Source organism: Trichechus manatus, unplaced genomic scaffold (assembly GCF_000243295.1).
Source record: "Trichechus manatus latirostris isolate Lorelei unplaced genomic scaffold, TriManLat1.0 scaffold00051, whole genome shotgun sequence".
Lineage (NCBI taxonomy): Eukaryota > Metazoa > Chordata > Mammalia > Sirenia > Trichechidae > Trichechus > Trichechus manatus.
Genome location: NW_004443987.1, coordinates 6732424 through 6740588, shown reverse-complemented (window position 1 = coordinate 6740588; position 8165 = coordinate 6732424).

The following is an 8165-nucleotide window of genomic DNA, read 5'->3' as shown; positions in this document are numbered from 1 at the left end:
AATTATTTATTTTGACCTTTTGGTCTTGTCTTAGTTATCTAGTGCTGCTATAACAGAAATACCACAAGAGGATGGCTTTAACAAACAGAAATTTATTTTCTCACAGGCAGTAGGCTAAAAGTCCAAATTCAGGGCGACAGTTCCAGAGGAAGCCTTTCTCTCTGTGTCAGCTCTGGAGGGAGGTCCTTCTCATCAACCTTCCCCTGGACTAGGAGCTTCTCTATGCAGGAATCCCAGGTCCAAAGGAAGCGCTCTGCTCCCGGTGCTGCTTTCTTGGTGGTATGAGGCCCCCCATCTCTCTGCTTGCTTGTTTCTTTTATATCTCAAAAGAGATTGTCTCAAGACACAATCTTGTAGATTGAGTCCTGCCTCATTAATGTAACTTCTGTCTATCCCACCTCATTAACATCATAAGGGTAGGATTTACAACACATAGGAAAATCACATCAGATGACAAAATGGTGGACAATCACATAGTACTGGGAATCATGGCCTAGCCAAATTGATACGCATATTTTGGGGGAACACAATTCAATCCATGACAGTCTTGTATTATTTTCCTGAATTCTTCTGTTGCATTGTCTGTGTTTTCCTTGAGTTTGGCTAAGTTTTCATTGGTTTTTTCGTGTTTTCCATGATTTTCTCTATTTTTTCCTTGCTTTTTTCTGTGTTTTCTTTGATATCTTTCCTAATCTCTTGAAGAGCCCAAAATATTTAGTCATTTGAATTCCATATCAGGTAGTTCCACTGCCTTTTCTTCTACCAGAAGGTTATCTGATTCTTTATTTTGGTCACTTGTTGGAGCCATCTTGTCCTGCTTTTTTATGTTTTGATATTGTCTGCTGTCACCGAGACACCAAGGTATTATTTTCATTATTTATTGATTGTATGTTCATTTGTTCCATCCTGCTTTTTTGTTTTGTTTTGATATATCATGGAGGGCAGGTCAGGAGTGCTTTGCTGCTTGATCGTCTTTGGGCATGATAGCTCTTGCCACCTTGTCCAGGTGGGCAGGGCAGCAGCAGGCAGGGCAAGCCCGCTTCCCTGTACACTGGTTTGGCAAGGTGGCTGAGGTCAGACAGGGTGATGCTGTCTGCCTCCTGATGTTGGTCTAGTGGTGTGGGAGCATTCACAGTCCCTCCCTCGCCAGATGGACAGGGGTGTCAGACAGGGAGTGGTATGGGCTCTCTTCCCACCATTCAGCAGCTGGTCAAGTGGCGGGAAGGGAGGGGCAGTGCAGACTCTGTGCAGTGATGGGCCTGAGTGCCAGGGACTTTAGCCATGGTGGAATGGTGGGGGCCATCAGGAAGGGGGGTGGTAGCATATGGGGCTAGATGGGAGGGAGAAAGAAAAGAAAGATAAAAAAGAAAAAAGGTGGGCAATGCAGCGGTAGCAAGCTGGTGGGATTGGGGCAGACCCAGGTGCCGCCAGGAAGTGAGGGTGGTGGTTTATGGTGCTATGTGGAAGGGAGAAAGAAAAAGAATAAATAAATAAATAAATGGCTGCACAATGGAGACCCACAGATGGTAGTGGGGTGGACTGATGTCCTGGTGGCACTCTATATGTGGTGGCATGTCAGGTCCAACAGGAAGTGGAGAAGGTGGCGTATGGGGCTAGGTGGGAGGGAGAAAGAAAAGGAAGAAAAGAAAGAGGGAAAAAAACAACACGGCAGGAAGGGGTGGAGTGGGACGGGGGGTGGCTTGTACTGTGGACGCTGGTGGTGGGGGCTGCTGAGCTGGAGGGATTGTTGCTGACACTCACCAGTGGGGTGAAGGATGGGAAAGTGTGTTTCTCTGGTTACCAGGTGCTCCGTCTCCTGTTGGGGGTTCCATGAAGTTACCTTCCCATACTCCCTGTCCAGGGTCATTGCTGGCTGTGTTCCAAGATGGTGAGGCGATGCTGTTTTAGCTGGCAGAGGACCTCCACTCCGTGTCTCTACTCATTCTCTGTTTTCCAACAGTTTCTTCTTCCATTCAGTGTTTGATCTAGTTTTTTATCCCTTCATTTGATGCTTAGTGTTCCAGGATTGGTGTTTCTATCTGCTTTACTTAGTTTTTCAGGTCTTTGCTGCAGAAGGACGGCATGGTGCGTCTGTCTAGAGTGCCATGGTGGCTCTGTCTCTCAACTAATTATTGATCCTTTTCTTAGTGACCTGTAAAAACTCTTTGTATATTAAACCAAAACCCACTGCTTCCAGTCAATTCCAACTCATAGCGACCCTATAGGACAGAGTAGAACTGCCCCATAGGGTTTCCAAGGCCATAATCTTAACAGAAGAAGACTGTTAAGTTTCAAACGTACATACTTGCAAACATTCTTTGTGGAATCAGATAAAGAGTAGAGGATAATACTTTAGCATTCTTCCTAGTGTACCCTTCCAAAGCTGTGTCACAACACAGAGCTTCCAAGTTTTCAAAATCTTTCAGGATCAGGGATGGTCAAAATGACCTATACAACTCCATATCTTGTTCTCAATCCAAACTGACTTTTTTGTTTTTGAAAGCTCCACTTCTCCATCCCACTTCCCAGACATGTGTCCTTCATTTTTTTTAATGTATTTGTGATAGGCATGAATTTATTCCAGATCACCTGAGTGCAAGAAATATGCTTTCACATTCCTAGCTGACAGGACATCTGCTATCAGTCATTATAGGAGCTCCCTCCTACATCAGATCCTATACCAAAACCAAAAGAACCAAACCCATTACTGTTGAGTCAATTCCAACTCATAGCGACACTGCAGGACAGAGTAGAACTGCCCCACAGGGTTTCCAAGGCTGTAAATCTTTATGGAAGCAGACTGCCACATCTTTCTCCCATGGAGCGGCTGGTGCGTTTTGACCTTTTTTTAGCAGCCAAATGCTTAATCACTGTGCCACCAAGGCTCCTCATCAGATCCTATAGTTTGCTAAATCACAGGAAAATCAGGGAGGAGGAGTTAATCCTTAATGTTGTTGTTGTGTGCCATTGAGTCAATTCTGACTCATAGTGACCCTATAGGACAGAGAAGAACTGCTCCATAGGGTTTCCTAGGCTGTAATCTTTATGGGGGCAGGTCACCAGGTCTCTTCTGCAGAACATCTGGTGAGTTCAAACTGCCAACCTGACCTTTCGGTCGGTAGCCAAGTGCTTAGCCATTGTGCCACCAGGGCTCCTCTAATCCTTAATGGTCACCATTATTACTTAATGGTCACCATTATTACTTGTGTTTTTGCTCTCCAATGATACTGTCGAATTCTGGTTGCTCTGAGTAGTGCATGTGGCAAGAAGCAGGGTGACAGACTTGCCTTTCAGTAATGTTTCCTCCATGTCTCTAATTACTCTAGGATTTACCTAAGGGAACACTCACTGTTCCTCTCAAGGCAAGGCCATGGATCTTAGTGGCCAGTCCCAGCGTATACCTACCCACAAAAGAGGCCCTGCAACCTCTCTGAACACTGTCTCAGGGAATATCCTCTTCTTCAGCAATTTGAGAGAAGGTATAAGCCTCTATTTATGCTTGTCTTCTAGACTTTACCAACAGAGACCTGGATAGGTGCTTTTGTTTGTTTTTGGATTGGTTTTCATTTGTGTGTTTTCCTTCTAGGTTTGCTCCTAAAAAAAAACAATAACGAGAAGGAAGGTAAGAGGAAAGGAAGGAGGAAAGAAACAATTGTTAACTTTACTTACACTTTCATCCCTCATTCCCTAGAGAGATTGATTCCTAGAAATTGGTGGGCTTTGGGCCAAGCAAGATGGTTTTAGGACTCCTGGTATTGTACTCTATTTGAAGATTTTAGGAACACTCAGCAATAAAAAGCATTTTAAATAACCTTCGTGTAACATATTTAAAATCTACTCAAAGAAAAGACATCAGATGGTACAAAATATCTCCATCTACCCACAAGGTACAGTCGATATAAAGCTCACTAATTTTCAGGGGACATATTCCTCAGTTCTCTCACATTAGCAATGACCCAAATACTTTTCTGAGTGCTGAAAAGGATAAGATCATGCGACCTCCTCGGAGGTTTTCAATCAATGAAAAACAGCAGCAGGCACAAATGTCTGAAGTTTATCAAACACTGAAGCAGCAACTTAAGATTTGGTTAGAGTAGATTTCCACTTAAAATGACAACATCAAGCTACTGTATTATTGGAAAATCATTACAAGTAAGGATGAAGCAAAGCATGGACTACTTTAGGAATAATATACTTTAGAATCTTTTAGCAATAAGTGGAAAAAATTTATTTTATAATATCTTCACAAAGCTTTCCTTTTCTGGAAATACTCAGAGTTCCAAACAAATTTAACACGCCTAAAATATTTTTCCAAGAATATTCTGACACTAATTTTGCATCAGGTTTATTAGCATAGTTTTTCAACCTCAGAGTATCAGTTATTATGATCACACTGCCATTTAGGCTGTTTACTGTTGATGTGTTTCACCAAACGTCATAATTGGAAAAGTTGTGAGAAATATTTCAACCACTTTGAAAGAGAAAAAGCCACAATTTCAAGGGACTGAATCAAGTAACTTATTTACATTAGCTGGCTTATCTACAAAGATTGTGTAAATGAAATTATTATTAAACATTAGATTCTGTATAAATAATCCTCATTTCTTTAAAGGAGCTAAAACAATGTCACCATATACACACATGTGCGTTGACAAACACACACACTCAAATATCTATGAGGAAAAAGTACTTACCAACACCCATATGCAATCACAGCAGCTTTTCTCTTCTCTGCTTAGGAGTGGGAGCAGAAGTGAGGGATGAGTTAAGGCTGAAGACCCTGTCTTAGTTATCTAGTGCTGCTATAACAGAAATACCACAAGTGGATTGCTTTAACAAACAGAAGTTTATTCTCTCACAGTCTAGGAGACTACAAGTCTGAATTCAGAGTGTCAGCTCGGGGCGGGGGATGGGGGGGGAGTTCCTTGTCATCAATCTTCCCCTGGTCCAAGAGCTTCTCAGTGCAGAGAGCCCACATCAAAAAGGCATGCTCTGGTCAACTTTCTTGGTGGTATGACGTCCCTTCCCTCTCTGCTTGCTTCTCTCTTTTATATCTCAAAAGAGATTGACTCAAGATATAACCTAATCCTGTAGATCCAGTCCTGCCTCATTACCATAACCGCCTGTACTCCTGCCTCATTAACATCATAGAGGTTAGGATTTGCAATGCATAGGATAATCACATCAGATCACAACATGATGGACAACGAACGACACAGTACCGGGAATCATTGCCTCGCCAAGTTGACACAAATTTTGGGGGGACACAGTTCAATCCATAACAGACCCCAAGACCTCCACAACACCTGTTCTCAAGGGCACTTACTTGACATATACTGAGTTCCCTTGCCTAACTATAACTAAATAGTTATAAGGCCTATAGTAAGTTAATCTATCGCTCTGGATCTTTATCTTTTCATCTATAAAATAGGGGTACTAATAAACTACCCTATCTACTATCCCATGAAGCTTATTTAAGAATGAAATGAAATTATATATGCAAAAGTTACTAACAAAGTTTATACTATTTGTTAATCTATTCCACATCCACTTAGCTAGGAACTGTGCTAGATGCTCAAAATATAAAAATGAATGAAACAGAATCACTGTTCTCATGGGTCCTATAACACAAGGTATTCAATCAATAGGCCTTATTTCACCATTTAATATTATGCTAGTCACTACCCTAAGTGAGAGGGTTATGGAGATGAAGACAGTGTCCCTACTCTCAAGGAGTCTAAGCAAGAGAGATGTTGATAAACCAGCAATTATAAAATAGTAGAGTAAGTGCTGTGATAGAGATAAGCACAAAAGAATGTCTTAAGTGCACCCCTATTAATGAAATGTGCAAAAGGGAAGAACACACTCAGCCTCGAGTTGCAGTATCGAATGATTCTAAGGGGAAAATATTATACAACACAGGAGGCATCGAAAGAAGATGGAAGGAATACACAGAATCACTGTAAAAAGAATTGGTTGACATTCAATCATTTCAAGAGGTAGCATATGCTCAAGAATCAATAGTACTGAAGGAAGAGGTCCAAGCTGCGCTGAAGGCGTTGGTGAAAAACAAGGCTTCAGGAATTGACAGAATACCAATTGAGGTGATTCAACAAATGTATGCAGTACTGGAAGTGCTCACTCGTCTATGCCAAGAAATTTGGAAGACAGATGCCTGGCCAACAGACTGGGAGAGATCCATATTTGTGCCTGTCTTAGTTATCTAGTGCTGCTAAAACAGAAATACCACAAGTGGATGGTTTTAACGAAGAGAAGTTTATTTCCTCACAGTCAAAGTAGGCTAAAAGTCCAAATTCAGGGTGTCAGCTCCAGGGGAAGGTTTTCTCTCTCTCGGCCTTCTCACCAGTGTTCCCCCGGACTAGGAGCTTCTCGGCTCAGGGACCCTGGTCCAAAGGACGTGCTCTGCTCCCAGCACTGCTTTCTTGATGGTATGAGGTCCCCAATTCTCTGCTTGCTTCCCCTTCCTTTTATCTCTTTGTAAGGTAAAAGGTGGTGCAGGTCACACCCTAGGGAAACTCCCTTTACATTGGATCAGGGATGTGACATGGGTAAAGGTGATGTTACAATCCCACCCTAATCCTCTTTAACATAAAATTACAATCACAAAATGGGGGCCAACCACACAATTCTGGGAATCATGGCCCAGCCAAATTGATACATGCTTTTTTGGGGTAACATAATTCAAACCATGACAGTGCCCATTCCAAAGAAAGGAGATCCAACAGAATGCGGAAATTATCAAACAATACCATTAATATTACACAAAAGTAAAATTTTGGGGAAGATCATTCAAAAGCAGTTACAACAGTACATTAACAGGGAACTGCCAGAAATTCAAGCCAGATTCAGAAGAGGACGTGGAATGAGGGATATCATTGCTGATGTCAGATGGATCATGGCTGAAAGCAAAGAATACCAAAAAGATGTTTACCCCTTCAGGAGCAAGGGAAAATGAAGAAAACTAAAGACACAAGGGAAAGTTTAGTCCAAAGGACTAATAGACCACAACTACTATGGCCTCCACCAGACTAAGTCCAGTACAACTAGATGGTGCCTGGCTACCACCACTGACTGCTCTTACAGGGATCACAATAGAGGGTCCCAGGCAGAGCAGGAGAAAAACGTAGAACAAACTTCTAACAACAGCAACAAAAAGACCAGACTTACTGAACTGACAGAGACTGGAGAAACCCTGAGAGTATGGCCCTCGGACACTCTTTTAGCCCAATAATGAAGTCACTCTGGAGGTTCACTTTAGCCAAAGATTAGACAGACTCACAGGACAAAAGGAGACTAAAGGGGCACACCATCCCAGAGGAAAGGACTAGAAGGCAGGAGGGGATAGGAAAGCTGATAATAGGGAACTCAAGGTAGAGAAGGAAGAAAAAAAATGAAAAAAAAAGATGTTTACCTGTGTTTTACTGACTATGCAAAGGCATTCAACTGTGTAGATCATAACAAATTATGGATAATATTTCAAAGAATGGGAATTCTAGAACACTTAATTGTGCTCATGAGGAAACTGTGCATAGAGCAAGAGGCAGTCATTTGAATAGAACAAGGGGATACTGCGTGGTTTAAAGTCAGGAAAAGTAAGGTTTGTATCATTTCACCATACTTATTCAATCTGTATGCTCAGCAAATATTCCTAGAAGCTGGACTATATGAAAAAGAACAGGGCATCAGGATTGGAGGAAGACTCCTTAACAACCTTCGATATGCAGATGACACAACCTTCCTTGCTGAAAGTGAAGAAGACTTCAAGCACTTACTGATGAAGGTCAGAGACTACAGCCTTCAGCATGGATTACACTTCAACATATAGAAAACAAAAATCCTCACAATGGGACCAATAAGCAACATCACGATAAATGGAGAAAAGATTGAAGTTGTCAAGGATTTCATTTTAGTTGGATCCACAATCAACACCCATGAAAGCAGCAGTCAAGAAATCAAATGATGCATTGCATTGAGCAAATCTGCTGCAAAAGGCCTCTTTAAAGTGTTCAAAAACAAAGATGTCACTTTAAGGACTAAGGTACACCTTACCCAAGCCATGGTATTTTCATATGAATGTGAAAGCTGGACAATGAATAAGGAAGACCAAAGAAGAATTGAAGTCTTTGAATGGTGGTGTTGGCGAA